Source organism: Acanthopagrus latus, chromosome 18 (genome assembly GCF_904848185.1).
Source record: "Acanthopagrus latus isolate v.2019 chromosome 18, fAcaLat1.1, whole genome shotgun sequence".
Classification (NCBI taxonomy): domain Eukaryota; kingdom Metazoa; phylum Chordata; class Actinopteri; order Spariformes; family Sparidae; genus Acanthopagrus; species Acanthopagrus latus.
The window spans coordinates 29,366,245-29,382,089 of record NC_051056.1 but is presented as its reverse complement, the minus strand read 5'-3'; positions in this window follow the sequence as shown (position 1 = coordinate 29,382,089).

Sequence of the window (15,845 nt, the reverse complement as noted above, 5' to 3'; positions counted from 1 at the left end):
GTGCGATACGACCACCGGCGCTGTCCGTCTGCTGTCAGGTACGAAGTTAAAACGCCACTTCTGGCTTATCACGGAAATGAATTAATGACGGTCCCGGCCAGCTTTGGCTTCAGTTGGATTTTGGCTGCAGGGATATATTAACAGAAATAACAGATTCAGTAGATATTTTCCCAGACTATGGCAGTGCGACTCTCACAGAAACCAGAAAGGAAAGAACATATTTTCTGAAAGATTAAAAAAATAATAATAATAAAAATTCAAAGACATGTAACAATTTATTACTGCGCTGTACTTATTTGTGTGTTTGTGACAGAAGACAGGAGATGCTTTAAATGTAAGATTTGCTGGAAAATAATCTCCACCAGCAGAAACCACCATTTAAAAATGCAACAAGGCTGCAGCTGTTGAGTCGATGGTATCATGACCTCACGGCATCAGCTGAAGATCATAATGTCAGTTGCAGCTCCGCTACATTCCCTGAGAACCTCTGGTAGTAAACGTCCACATTTAAAGGACAATTTACAACTGTGGGTCAGAGAGAGGACACATCGGGCTGCGCTGCCGCTTGAATAAAAAAAAAAAAAAAAAACATTCTGTCCATCATTTCTGAGCTGCGTTAATAATTCCTGTTATTCATTCATGAATTCATGCAACAAAAACAGCGTAACAATGTTTAAAAAGATCCCTACTTTGTCGTTATCGGTTGTCATATTTTAACATTTCAACAGGGGAGGTGTGACATGTACTTCAAATTGTATAAATGAAGGAATTGAGACTCTTAATTTCTTTGATCCCACGGCTTCCTGAAATGGCCGGCTTAAATATTGCTCTGCTGTTCTCCCTCTTCCCACAGGAGACTTTCCATCCCATCCCAGACACCGAACGAGCTAGTGTAAGCCTCACTAAGTCACTCTTAGCTCCACCGCCTCAGCTTGTGTAAGCCAATTCATGCTGAATAAGACCATGTTAATCTGGGCTTTACAACGCGACTAAGTAACTTGATTTCTCTCCTCTGTTTAACCTGAAAATGCCGCGATGGCCAACTGGACTCGTGACATCGAGGGGTTTTTGTTGTTACTGTTCCCGAGACAATGTGCTCGTGTTCTCATCTCAAGTTCTCCTGTTGCTTCGTGTTGCTCAAAAACAAGGATAAGGCTCATGTGCACGAACCCACGGATACACAGAGAGACGGTGTCCAACAGAGAGGAGGGGGCTTCAGTTCCCACGGCAAGAATCCAGTTTTCAGCTCTCACTGGAAACGACAGTAAATTAACTCGCTGCTTTAATTTCACGGGCAACAAATGAAATTCAAATATATTCATCTCCAATTAAAGCTGTGAAATTAACACAAAACACGTCAGTGGTGGAAATTGTAATTGTATCTTTTGTTTCAAGATACAATATGCAACATTTCTGCAATAAAATAACTTTTAACCTTTGTTATACATCCTGTTGAGATCGTCCTAGATGTTTCCAACAACATTCAAACCCCGGACACATCTGTCATTTCACTCAAGGTTTAATGTCGGTTCATTTGGTCGTCTGTGGCTGTAACTTCCAGTGGAAACACATCTCGTCTGTGAATGTTTCTGACACGTCGGAGAGATTTTCATTGGTGGTGATGGTTGTTTAACAATGAAGACAACAACTCCCATGATCCCACAGTACTTAGGCCTTACTTAGGCCTGTGCATTTAATGGGATTGTTCTGGTCTTCTGATGTGGGCTTGTATTTGGTACTTATACCTACTCAGTGTGTTACCTGCAGCAGATGACCGTCAGCTCAAGCAGAGCAGTGTCCTGATGCACGGCACCGTAAGGAAGATGCATGTGAGCCACCTAAAAGAAAACATACCCGATTACATATTTGCTATATTTTGAACATTTTTGATGTTTTACATTGGCGTCAGACAGCCGTGTGATAGAGGGAGGGGCAGCTGTAGATGTGTGTAGGAATACGAATGTCGTACGTTTTAGGTAACGTAGTTCTGGAGGAAAGGGCCGTCTGACCGTGACGTGAAGCTGCAGTTGCTTCTGACCGACTGGCTTTGGTAAGAGTTTGATCGACCAACACTCTCAGCTGGTGCTGGTGATGTTCTCGAGCCTGAGATAAACAGTGATAGGCAGAGGATTCAGCAGATCACCTTCCAAGGTACGTTGTTTAAATCGCCTTCTACTTTCGGAATAGATTCTAGCGGTTCCTTTCCAGATGGATTTTGGAAACAACAAACGAGCGGAGCTAGTTTTAACCACCCGGGGTTGTTTGGTCCAGTGGCGGGCCCCTCCAAATAACCACAAGATAAATCTGAGAGCTTGTGAGATGATTAGTGGGGATAAGTTTGAGAGCAAAGGAGAAATAAGTTCAGATACAGAAAGTTGACTTCGTTGTGTTCTTGTTTTTCTCCTCTAACAAAGACATCTGACGGTGCTGAACTTGAGTGAAAGAGACAACGCTGACGTTTGTTCGAGAAATAAAAAACAACAATTAAAGTTAAATAATTACAGATGCTGATTAAAATGGACACTTTTGTGCAGCAGTTTTCAATGAAAACTGTCAAAAAGCTTTGTAAGTAGACCCTCGAGTCTTTCAATAAAATCCAAAGACAGAATATAAATGAGTATTTAATTGAACTGATCTGTGTCAGAAAACAAGACTTGAAACTAGTTTATCTTGATTTTCATTACAGTTTGACAGGATGGATCCTGATAAAGAAACTCTGCTGTAATAATCTGTTTTTATGTAAGGCGAAAGTTTCTCAAGCTTCACAACACTGGAAACAGTCAGAACAGTTCAAACTCAACATCAGTTTAGCTGTTAGCTGAATTTTATGATCTTCTCCTACTTTCCAACTCCAAATCTTTTCTATTTTTATTCTTTAAATAAACCTGGTGTGTGTTATAGTTTGGCAGCCTTGACATGCAGGTTGAGGCTGATGAAAACCTGTCGTCAGGAATCCTCGGATTCGTTACACTCGGTGGTGTTTGTTGCTTTGGGAGACGGGAGTTATCAGCAACTGTCTGCACGCCGTGATGTACGGCAGGACTCGTCTGCAGAGGTAAAACATGGAAACATCAACGGATGCTGGTACTAAAGAGTGAGAGTTAATCTGAACAGAACTTGCACATGCCACTGTTATGTATTACTACAGGAATATTGCTCATAAATACCCCCTATCAACCCATCTGTCTGATCAGTACGTCTGACAGACCGAAACACGATTACATTCAGGACTTCTAACAAACTTTCAAAGTCTCAAAACTCTTCCTTATCAAGCCAAAAACACAGAGAATCATCTCATGTCATTTTCCAGCTCTTTACATATTCACACAAAAACTAATCCACACAAAGTGTCCGACATTACTCAAAGGTACCTCCACAGAAATGCGAGTTATCAGTGGTGTACAGTCAGAGAACACCCTGCCCTCAGTCCTTATCTCGGCGCTCTTCAGTGCGGGTGAGTGTCTGGTGGAGGGTGATGTGGAGGGAGATGTGGAGGGAGGTGAGTGGAGCTGCAGGCGGCTCTCTGCTGTGTTGTGCTCGGGCACTGGAGCCTCTCGTGGCTGGACAATGTCAAGTGGGGTCAGCAGCAGGGCCGGCCCGTGGGCTCGCATAGGAATGCAGGTTTCTTATCAGTTGTAAAGGAGCTCTGAAACCTCCGAAAGAAAAGCAAACGTCTCTGTAGGAAGACACAGACGGGTACAACGGGGTGTTTTTCTTGCCCTGCTCTGCTCTGGTTGGCAGATTTAATGCTGCGGTTGAGATGCCGAATGACTCCGACTGTCACGGCCGCTGTGATTTAAGACATGTTTCCCTGTTTTATCCCTTCACCTCCCTTTCTACTAATATTTTGATAGATTTATGTAACACACTGGTAATGATGATTGCTCATCTAAGAAGACAGTAGCTCCAGAGGATTAAAGGCCCAGTCTGCTGTTCTTTGGACGGCAGTAAACGTAGATATATTTTGATTTTCGAGATTTTGATTTGAAACAGGAAAAATCCATATTTTTGTTTTCTAACTGCTCACAATAGTTTTATTTTTGTGCCTACGAATATCGCCAGCGTGTACAAGATTGTAAGAAAACATCATCAGCTGTGTGAAAAATTAACAGCTTAGATTTAGTTGTTGTCTTCTGTTATTTCATGAATTAAAAGAAACGTCAGTCGTTGTGTGAGTGATTGTGAGTTCCAGTCTGATTTTCGGTGGCTGGGCAATCCTTCCGTTTATATCTGGATCATAGACTGAGCCTTTAATATAATCTGCATTCAAATAACATTTGTAAACCTGATGAATCGGGTGAATATGAGAAGATTTAAGCATATTTAGTATAAACTTAAGCTGCTACTCAGACAGCTAACATCTCTACAAACAGGATGAGCAAAAATAGTTTGAAATGTAAGGATGTCGTTTTCAGACTACAAATATCAGAGTCTAATTATGTGTTTTTTCTTAATATACGTGTTATAATACCATCAGATGTCATCTTTGAAAGTGCAATATGTAAGAATGTCAGAAAATTCTTGGCAGAATGTGACAGAATATCAGCGTTGAAGTTAAGTCAGGGACATCTAACGTTACTGATGTTAGCATGCTAACCAGCTAGCCTCAGCTAGCGGTTTCAACACCAGCACTTCCTTATTGCTCTCAACTGACAGGATCGCTACACAGCCAACTGAGCTGACGAGCTGACTGCCGATATGCTGCTCCATCCTTCAACTGCACATCTGATGTCCAAACCAACTGAACCTCAATAATAGCAGCCACTTAAACCAACTATATAAACATGAGAAATGTCTTCTGATTGGTTTGTTGGTCACACGGGCAATTCGATGAGATCATCTGGGGCTTTAGGAAACTGATGGCCATGTTTCACTTTACATCTTATTGACCAAATGATCAACTGAGGAAACAATTAGATTAATCAGTGGTTAGTTTCAGACTCCAAACTCAAAACAAGTGAGACTGGTCTCTGAATTAGTGAGTTTTAATCTGGACTCGCTGCAGACACCAGGTAACAGCAGGGAGAGTTCGACATCTACGGAGCACAAAGACAACAAAAAGTCCCCACAGTTGACACTGAGCTCGGGGCTATAAAGAAAAAGTTTTCTATTTTCATGAAAAATTCAGCAGGATTTTCTATCAGCTGTGAAGTTGCCGAACTCAGACTGCCTTACCCTCCGGGGCCATATCTCATCCCATAATCCCTTGCTCTATCTCCTCTTTGGCAAGCCCGGCCAATCAAAGACCTTAAAGAGGTGAGTGATAGGGGGTAGGATGAACCAATTACCGTGGCGACGACTGAAACCCTCCCTACAAACAGTTGAGTCACTAAGTCGCAGACTTGTTGCTCAGTGGGAAGCAAGCGCCGGTGGATTAACGCTGCAGCAAACAGGCACAAGGGCCAACACGGCTGGGGGCTGTGACCCCACGAGGGGGGAGCAACACCTCCATAAAAAAACAGGCCATCGGGAGGTAAAGGAAGCCCCCCTCACACCGAGCTGACCAGCAGCTCTGTATTGTAAGGACTGCTGCGGTGACGCCGTCGGGTGGTCGTGACCCCGTCTCCATGGCGCTGAGAGGTTGACAAACCAACAGTAAATCCTTCGGCTCACAGAGAGCAGACTTATATATATAGACTCAATCTGGTGTCTACTCTAAAGTCGTCATCTCTGGAATAAAACAGGGCATGTGCGGTCATATAGTGGAGTCAACAACAAACAAACGTGTTCCTCTTATGGAACCGGTTCCCGCCGCAGCCACGCCGGACCCACCGGATGTGGAAGGTGCGGCTGTGATTGTGCAGCAGCAGAAAGAGGTCATCGCTTCAGGATGCCTACCTAGCATGCTTTAATTGGATTCCCATTGAGCTAAACAGACATAAAAAGTGTCAAACTGTGACGGAGCGGAAACAGTTTGAATGGCACACCGAAGCAATGTGAGAACAAGTTGGCCTCAGAATCACAGGCTGAAGGAGGGATTACCCATCAGATCTCCTGCGAATATTACACAAGTGTTCAAACTTCTACTGCAACATTGATTTATAAGCTTCAAATTAATTATGATGTCTTGTTACAAAGTACGCTACGTAACGGTATGAAGTGAACAACAGCACCACCTTCACCAGCAGCGTTCTACAGGAGTAATTAAAGCTCTGGTAATTATCACACTTGTCTACTTTTACTTGTCACAAAATATTTCTACTTGTGGTTTTGCTTCGTCTCTGACAAAATCTAATCACATCTTTTATCGCAGCACATTTCATGATTGTTGGACAAATAATAGCCATAATTACTGGTTACAGCAGAACCATCACCTAACAAAACAATCACAATCGTAGAATTTGTATAATAATATTTTTTGCATCAGCATCAGGTGACAAAGAAGAGGTTCCTCGGTCTCTTCTTTTGGTTCCCCAAGCCCAGATTGAAAACCACTGCCATAAATAAACACAATATAAACTACTAAAGTATAAAAGAGCAAGAGACAAAAACTCTATGCAACAAAATATTGACAAATATCAAAAAGAACCGGATTTAGAAAAAAAAAACACATTTTGAAACGCTTCTTCACAAAAATGATTGAATGTGTGTCGAGCAGTCGTCACTTCAACATTTGGTTTGAGAAAAAGTCTGAAGAGCTGTTGTGATGGAGAGAGTTTCTCTGCAGCGGTTCTGCCAGGAAACACGGGCAGCAGAACCAGAACCGCTGTCAGGGCATATAAATGATTATGACTTTCAGCTGGGGTTTTTTTTTTTTTTTTTTTTTTTTTTTTGCCATTTTCAGGTACGAATGCACAAAATCTCCTGCGTCTCTCGTCTCTCAAGGAAAAATACATTTAATTTAGTCCCCGTCTGCTCTGCTCGGACACTGAATCATAATAATAATGTTGAAAATACACACATCGTTTCTACGTGTCTGAGTGTGTATACATTGTACGTTACATGCCGCGTCCTTCTCAGCACACAGACGCAGAATTACACCAGGCAACAACCAATCAGCGTCACTCCCGACAGATTGCCACCCGGCTGACCTCAGGAGACAGAACATCTAAACACATGGAGAGATGTGTATACTGCACACACATTCTCGCTCAGTCTAATGACCATTACAGAGATAAATTAGAGTGAAGAATGCTTAAAGACAAGATTTATATGCTCAGATTAACATGCAGAGATTTGGACAGTTTAAATCGATGCAGAGTGGCTGCATGCAACAGAAACACCGATGCTGAAGGTTTCTAATGATAATCCTTGTGTTGTAATCAATGACAAATGTAATTGGGTCATCGTGTTACGATCTCATTGAACAGACGTATCCTCGTGTAACGTTTCCTGTGTTCATTGTACTTTTTTTTTTCCTCGTTGAAAGCTAACGTGGTATTTTGTATTCAGCACATTCTGGAGCTTCTTCTGTGGCCTAAAGCTTCAAACTATGAAGCTTGAGCAACACTTCCAGAATCAGTTTATGTGAAAGACTGTGTGGTCAAGTTTACAACAATAAGTTAAATGAAACTGGTTATCTGGTTAGTTTTAAAATAAAGTGTCCTGATCTAGCTATTTGTGTGAATGTATATGAGTCAAACCTTCATGTAAAAGCACAATTATGATGAGAGAAACACTTTCAAGATTTACCGTACTTTCGTTTTCGGGTCAAACTCATTTTCAATGGGAGTGCTACGGCCACTTTTACGCTAGCATTAAAATCTCTATGTTTAAAACAGTAAGAAGTCTCGACACAACATGTAACTTTGCTGGTAGCATCACCAGGGTCTCTACACATGAACACCAGCACTGAGAACATAGTTTTTGTACACAGAGTTACTAAAAAGAAAGTTTTTGGACGACTCACGTTAGCAGTAGCTTGTTCCTCTAGCCGTCGTCATGGCAGCCCAGACGTACTTGGGGATCGACAGATCTGAGTAGATTGTATGTGGTTCAGTTGAGCTACGTGTAGAGACCCTGGTGATGCTACGAGCAGAGTCTCATGTTGTGTCGAGCCTTCTTAGTGTTTTAAAAATACAGATTTTGATGCTAGTGTAAAAGTGCCCACAGCACGCCCATTGGAAATGAATTTGAGCTGAAAACGAAAATACGGTAAATCTTAAAAGTGCCTCTTTCTTTATAATTATGCTTTTACATGAAGGTTTGACTCATATACATTCATAGAAAAAGTCTCAGTTGCATTTTGGTGAGAGTTTCACTTTAAAGTTAATGCATATTCAGGAATGTGGCTCCCTTTTGCATATTCACACTACTTTTCCACTACTTTGATTTCAAAATGATTAATTGCAGAGCAGTTGAACTCCTTGGCTGGCACCTCTACACCATTCTCTTTACAAAGACAACTGGATCCCACACTGATGGTTTTCCAAGGAGCTGTTATTCCCCAGAACTCCTCATGAAGCCTTGCTAAAAGTGTTGTGCGAGGCAATGACGACAGAGGTGAACGCCCGATTCGAACGTCTATCATTTAACTCCAAAAGTGGCCCATAATTCTGAGGTGTGTTGGCACTGCGGGGCCGCAGCGTCCCGCCGAGCCAGAAGCCTGAGCGATGAGCTGCAGAAGCGCCAAGGCTCGTCTCCGCAGAGGCAAGCAGGGCCTCATCTGTGAATGAGTGGGTGCTAGAACGCCAAGCAGAGAAGTGACGGGTCACGGTAAAGGTTAACAAAATCAAGGCAGGGAATTTACGAGCGTCCGTGCTTCACAAGCGATGTCGCCAGCAGTGCGGGGGGAGTGTAAAAGACAAGGGTGGATGAGCGGATTATAGAGTGTGTGCGAGCATGTGTGCGCACGTATGTGTGTTTGTGTGTGTTTGCTGGTGGGATCCTCGACTACTTTGCGAGCAATACATTGTGACAGAATGATGAGGGTCCTTTGCTGTGAGTGTTCACTTCACACACTGTCGGGCTGGTTGTGCTCTGTAAACGGACTTAAAGCAGCTGGAAGTGAGACGGCGTGCACGTTATTGGAGTCCACAGGCGCCATCACCTGCCAATCACTTCCTTTCTGACGGTTACAGTTTATCTACGCCTGCAGAAACGACATTTCCTCCTGGTAATAAACATGTCAGGTGTGGAATGAGCACAATTACAGCCGTGATCTCAAAGAGCACAAGCTGTACACCTGAGAGAGGCCCTGTAAATTTTACAAGCAGCGATGGTTCTGGCCCGACTCTGAACTGATGAATAACTTCCTCCGTCCTGATAAAAACATGTCCTCGGGAGAAAAGGAGCAGAAAGTAAAAGTTGCAGCAGTCATGGAAAAGTGATCGTGAATAAATAACCCTGTGGATCAAGTTTACTTGTTTTCAGGTTAATTTCTTTCCGCTGGCAGCTCAAATGTGCAAAAGTAAAACAAAGTGAAAACTTTCAAGTTCTTCCACAAATGATCAAAAATGTTCTGTATCAAAAGAGAAAAGCTTTCGTGAATCACTGAACAAAGAAATAATGTCGTCTTCACCTCCATCCGTTCGTTTGTTGGACTTCTACTAAACTTAGATGGGGGAAGGATATTTCTAGTCAAAGTCCCAAAGAGTGTTTTCTGTAAAAGCTGTTCGGTGGGAGGAACTTGTCAGGTATATAGGTTTGCATTTACTGAACTGTGTGGGTTAAAAATTGGTTGATTCAAGCTTACGTCAGAGCTTGACATTTAGTTTTCACAGTACGAAGACGTTGCTCCATCTACTGAGTACGATCTGTTGCTCTTTAGCCGTTTCTCTGTTGGTTCATCGGACGGTGGTTTGTAAGTGTTAACGCTGATGAATTTCTGGGATTCAGATCTGAGGTGGCATCCTTGGATCAGAACATTCCCAGTTCGAGTCCAGCCCAGGACCTTTAGTGTTTCCTCCGTCTGTTCCAACGTTCCCTGTTTGATAAATCCACTTGATACAAAATCAGCAGTTAAGCGTTTTGTAATTCCTGTTAACGTTATTTCTCTTGAGAAGTCACTGTGTTTGAATAGCTATCCATCTGTTTCATTGTTGCTTTATTTTAATATATTGTTGTATTTTTACGGCTGCTCGTTGACCAGGCCTCTCTCTGACTTCCTCTTTCAAGGTGGAAAAAAAGATTATTTGTACAACATTCAAATGAGATTGTGTGGTGGATGGTGGTAATATTATAACATCAGTAATATTAGTTACATTTCCGAGGATATGTATATCAACTATCACTGCTGACAGATGCATCACATCACATTTCCAAGTATACAAAGACCAGCGTGACCCAGTGAGTTATTTTAGCTCTTTGTTATGTAACGGATGGAGAAAGGCTTTAACAGCCACACCTGCGGTGTGTTAAAACTTTGATTTAACTTTCTTTTGTTTCCCATTAAATCTCTGTTACTTGCGTCATGTTCCTTTAAAACAATTTCTAGCCTAAAGATCCTCTAAAACAAATCCATATTTGAGGATACTGACGCTCAACAGTGTGAGAAACACTTCACCAGAACACACACTCTCGCTGCTCTCGCTTCGCCTGTGTTTCGTGGCCGTCTGTTGGTGGAGAAGGGGCCCTAGATTTTGTGAGACAACCTAGCGATAGGACACTTCATCACGGTGGTTTGTGGAAGGTTCTCAGCTCTCTTCCCCACTGATAGCTCCAGTTTGTCTGGAAGAGGTTATGCTTTGTGATAGTCTGGCAGAATCATGGATGAGTCTCCTCGGACCAGTTGGAACCCGTACAGTGTATCGGGTTCTAGCAGCATGTGGTTTCAATTTGATCCCTCACCAAAACCGCTTTCATTTCTCTTGATCAATGTCAAACTGTACTAATGCTATTATTCTACGCGTTATCAAAGTAACAACAGATGATATAAGTGGTCGACTTCCAGCCGAGCGCGCGGCTGTGTGTTGGAGTGTGCGTGGATAACGTTCGCGTCACGTTCTGGCCCCCTCGCTGCTTCCTCGCTGGCATCTTTTGGCCCGCGCCACATGTGGGGACATTCATCATTTTCATATATAACAACACAGAGCATTGAATTTCCCTTCCGTATTTTTACAAAGCTACCCCTGAGCTTAGTGCACAGTAGGCATCAGTCTGCTCGTCCGTCTCACCAACTGCGGTGCTGATGGCTGGTCTAATTCGAGCAATGCTTTGAGTTTCCAAAAAGCTGTGGGGGAGAGTCTGCGGCTGATGGCTCCACCCTGGGCTGATCACCATCCATCTCTCCCCCTTTCCGTCGCCCGCCGCCCCTCTGCCGAGCGCCGCCCCACTTGAGATCCATTCGGGGAGCATATTTGCCAGATGACAGCGCGCTCTGTGTACCATCCATTATGGCTAAGGCAGATACATTGTCATCGGGAGCCTCTCACGCTGGCATAAATCCATGGTCAACAGTAAGTCTAGGTCAAGTGATTTATACACAGGGGCACGTACATACATACACTCGCTCCTCTCCTCTACAGACATAGAGGCATGTTCAAACACACATCTGCCATCCATGCAACTGCCCAAGGCAAACTATGGAAACCTGTTACTGTACTCACAAGGGCTGTAATGGGAGTCTTGTTTAAAGTACAGAGGAATCTGGTCAAAGTCTGGCGGAGGTCACTTCTTGAGGAAATGCAGAGCCCGAGGGAGTGAGTGCTAGCAGTTCACCTCCTCCTCCTATTCCTCTTCACACAGGAGGTGGAGGAGGTGGAACGGTGTGATACACAGACACACTTATACTCACGCATTCAACACATGCATGCATGCAGCGCGGAGGCAGAGAGCTGCACACGCACCGCGGAAGATGAAGTGCTGAGAGTGCCGGCTGTACTTGACTGTAATCTCTGGATGAGAATCGAGGAGATGCAGTGTGTGTCCCGGAGGCTCACTTGTATCAGGTCTGTAGAGCCCCTGGTAATACTCGCGCATTACAATATTCCAGAGAGGGACATCTCACTCGAGTCAATTGGTTTGTTCTCAAGGCCGCAGCAGTGTTAAACGAGTACAAAACCACTATAGCACCACGCGTGAAGGACCGGCCCAGCCTTCAGTCAATAAAAGATCGTTCTCCTGTGTCATAACTCACACATGAATAAAATAAAAACACATAGCGTAAGTGCTGTGGCCTAAACGTGGATTTGAAGGGTTTCTGAAATAGCTGAATAACGTCCCCTCCATCATACCAAACAGACAAGTGATGCGGCAGGACTTTTGGCACTCTGTCAAAGTCGCATCACGGCTGGGAGATGGACTGATCCGTCTGATATTGCCCACTGTCTGGTCTTTGAAAAATACAACTGACAGTTGCTTGTCTTAGCCGTAGTCCTCACGGCCCCCCTGTTGTACATCATCAGACTTCAACAATATTGACTTCTGTTGAAGAGATTAGCTGTCAAGCTTTTATTTTGTTAAGGGATCAAGGTCCTTCATGTTCTTACCTAAATATAACTTTACTCTGCTGCAGGTTTGAAATTGCTGGTGCAGGTGGTATTTCATTTATGAGCGCGCTCGAGACCCAGAATGCCTCGGCTTGACCGCCGGGCTTTGGAGGGATTATCTGATGAATTCATGTTTTACAGCAGCTGTTAGTGAGGAGTCACCAGGGGTCTAAAAGTGGATGCGAAAGCCCTCCATCAATTGTGCCATTGTGTCACTTTCATTTTTTCACTTGTCTGGAAAACTTGCCGTTACCCCGTTTATTTCCATTTTGCATTGCCTGCTGGTTCAAACAATACGCGTCGAAGGTTTGGATCGACGAGTAATGGAAAAAGACACGTGGCATCGCCGCGGCGCTGTGTGATAGGGGTCGTATCAAACTACAGCCAAAATTAAATGTCCTTAACCCTGTCTCAGAGAGCATCGAGTTAATCTTGTGCATGTCTGCGTTGATAAGGATCTCCTGCAAGACAACTATGCAGCACCTCTTACATCATTGGAGATTTTGATTTACGAGGCAGAAGGGGGCCAGGACTGACGACCTGCTAATGCCCACTCGGATGCTTGGATTCCCAGTGCCATTCGCAAGAGGCCAGCGGGGCAAAACTAAATGAGACCGGGCTGGAAATGTCACCGACGTGCACAACCTTTTATGCCCCAGAGTCCTTCTCAGAACTGTAAACTCTATCTTACACGCCTCTGACCACTTCCATTGATGGCTTATGGCAGAATCCCACCAGCGACACCAGCCTTCCCCCCACTAAACTGTAAATCAAACTGCTATCTAAAGCAGCAGGACTCGGCCTCACCGTGCTGGACAGCGATATATGGGAAAGCCCCTGCGCTGCAATATACCACAGGAGGTCAACGAGACTATAAAGGTCGCCGCCTTCAGTCTGTGAACTGTGTTTGGATTTTTGTTACATGGTCTGCAAGCAAAGAGGAAGCCGAGTTCCTTCAGCTATGATGAGCCTTGTTGACAGAGTTTGAATAATTAAAGCCAATCGGCTCTGTAAATGAATATCGGGTTAAACAAAGAATGAATCCGAGTATATCAGAAATCCTGCCTCTGAAATTGCTGAACCTGTGAATGAAGTGTGTTTAGAGCCTTTAATCTGATGTAGGATGAACCAAAGTGATCACTGGCCTTTACAAGAAAATAAAAGCTCATCGGCTCTTTGGTATTAGTTGTGTCTTATACAGAGATTTAAGCATTTATACATTAAAGGCAGAAAATCTTATTGTGAAATGTATTATAATACTCTATGACTACTGTTATAAAAAGTAATAAAAGTGAAGACATTCCTGCAGACGTATCACTGCTGGTATATTGTGAAGTTTAGGCTGATGGATCCGTCTGTTTGTCTGACTTTAAGACATTTTTTGTGTCTGGAGCTTCTGCCTCCGTCCTCCACTTTGGCTCGCAGCAGGCCGATGTACCTCCAGACGACGGGATGTTTCAGTCATCTGTCAGCGTCGCACAAAAATGGTGAAACTTCCACCTCTTAGTTCCTGGTTTTTTTTTTTTTGTTTGTTTTTTTTTTACAAACCTATTGACTGCACGGTTACATCACCAAAGACACCTCGGTTATGATATACAGCGTCACACTGGATGCCGTCACATCTTGGGTTCACTCATTTTAGTGAAACTGGGCAAGACTGAGCCTGATGTCAGATCACCAGCGTCAGCCAGGTCTGTGCACTAACGTTAAAAAGATCTGAAAAAGGAAAGCTAGCTGTCTGTTTTAAACCAAACTGAACTATTTAGTAAACACTGACGTCACCATGTTTCTTATCGCCGAGCTTAGATTAACTAAATAACCTTCAATCAGCCAGTCGACAAACCTTTATTTATACTGGACAGATCATCCAGAGAGGGTCCAACAGAACAAAGTGGAGGTGGATCTGTGTCTTCAGACCCAAAAACTTATCAATTCAAGACATAAAGCTGAAGAGATCCGCCAGACACTAGTATTACTTCAGTATTTACTTTAGTATATTAGACATATCTGTTGGATGTTTGCTCACATTATTATTCAAATCTGTACCATTATGATGTATGATTGTATTATTCCTGTCGATTACAGGCTGTTACCGGCTGAGCCAGAGCCTGTCGAAGCTGCTGCACTTTATCTGGACCCTCAAAAATCTTTGTGGTTTTTCCAGCCTGCAGCAGTGACGTGCCTGCAGCAGCTGGCCTCTGTACTGTGCCTGGCTCTCCACATGCAAACTGCTATCTGCACCACCTACAACACACACACACACAGACACACAACCCTCCCCCAGGGAAGCGTCCTCTGAGTAATGAGACATAGCTGGGCCTATGTTCAACGTCCCGTCACTTAATGTGACATGAATCTCCCTCGCTATGTGTGATCGATCTATTTATTACCCTGTTTATGTAAAGCCAAGCAAAGTCTCCTGACGCAGGGTTTCTGCAGCCTGAAATATCAATGGCCATCACTCACTTTTTATTGCTTTTTTCCTGTCCTTTCTGGTCTTGTGGCATTTGTTTTGTGGTGTATTGGGGAAAGGATAAAAGATATGGAACGACACTACGGAACATCTACAGGTCAATGTGCTCGCTTGTCTTTTCTTTCCTTTCTTATTTTCTCGTGATTGGAACAAATGTTTTTTTTAAGAATCTGTACATCTGGAGAGTGAGACCTAGCATTGCTTACAGGTTGGTATAAGTCACAGCATTAATAACCACTGAGAAATACCTGTTAACATTAATCTGATTATGAATATTTTGCTCACTCTTCGAGTAAATGTTCTGTAACACTGCAGAGAGACAACCTGAGAGTCATCTTGCCTTCGTCAAATCTTGACATCATCTCAGGTAACTCCTGCTCCCCTGTGCTTACATGTCTGAGGGGCACACATTCAGATATTGTTGTATCTGTCATCTAACTACATATTGGTAACACAATTAGTATTTTCACAACAGTGACAGACTTCCACGAGTCAGGTAAAGTGATGCTAACGTTATGAACGTGCCCGCTGTAGTATTAGCTCCTTGTCGAGGCTAGCGTGGTTCAGTCAAGTTAGCATTGGTTTAGACAACGTAGCATCAGCTAACACCATCATGTTACTGCATTTGACAACAGTGTCCTCACTAACATGTCTGCCCACACGCGAGTGACTGTATGTGGATGTCAGGGCTGCATAAATTTTCTTCCCAGCATTTTTCATCTGTGCAAACATATCCAGGCGTCAGGCTGCTCCTCGCCAGGTCTCTGCTTTACAGAGCCGATGGTTTCTGTTTATAATTGTATTGATAACCTGCTTTTTACACGCTGACTCCAAAAACTGTAGCTGACTTCCACAGATGAGTAGCTAACGACACGCCAGATGTAATGTTAGCACCTTGTCAAGGCTAGTTTGGTTTTAGCCAAGTTAGTATTGTTTACAACACATTTTCAACAAATTAGCATCATGGTAGTGTATCATGGTGAATGTGAGTGCTAAATGGGTTT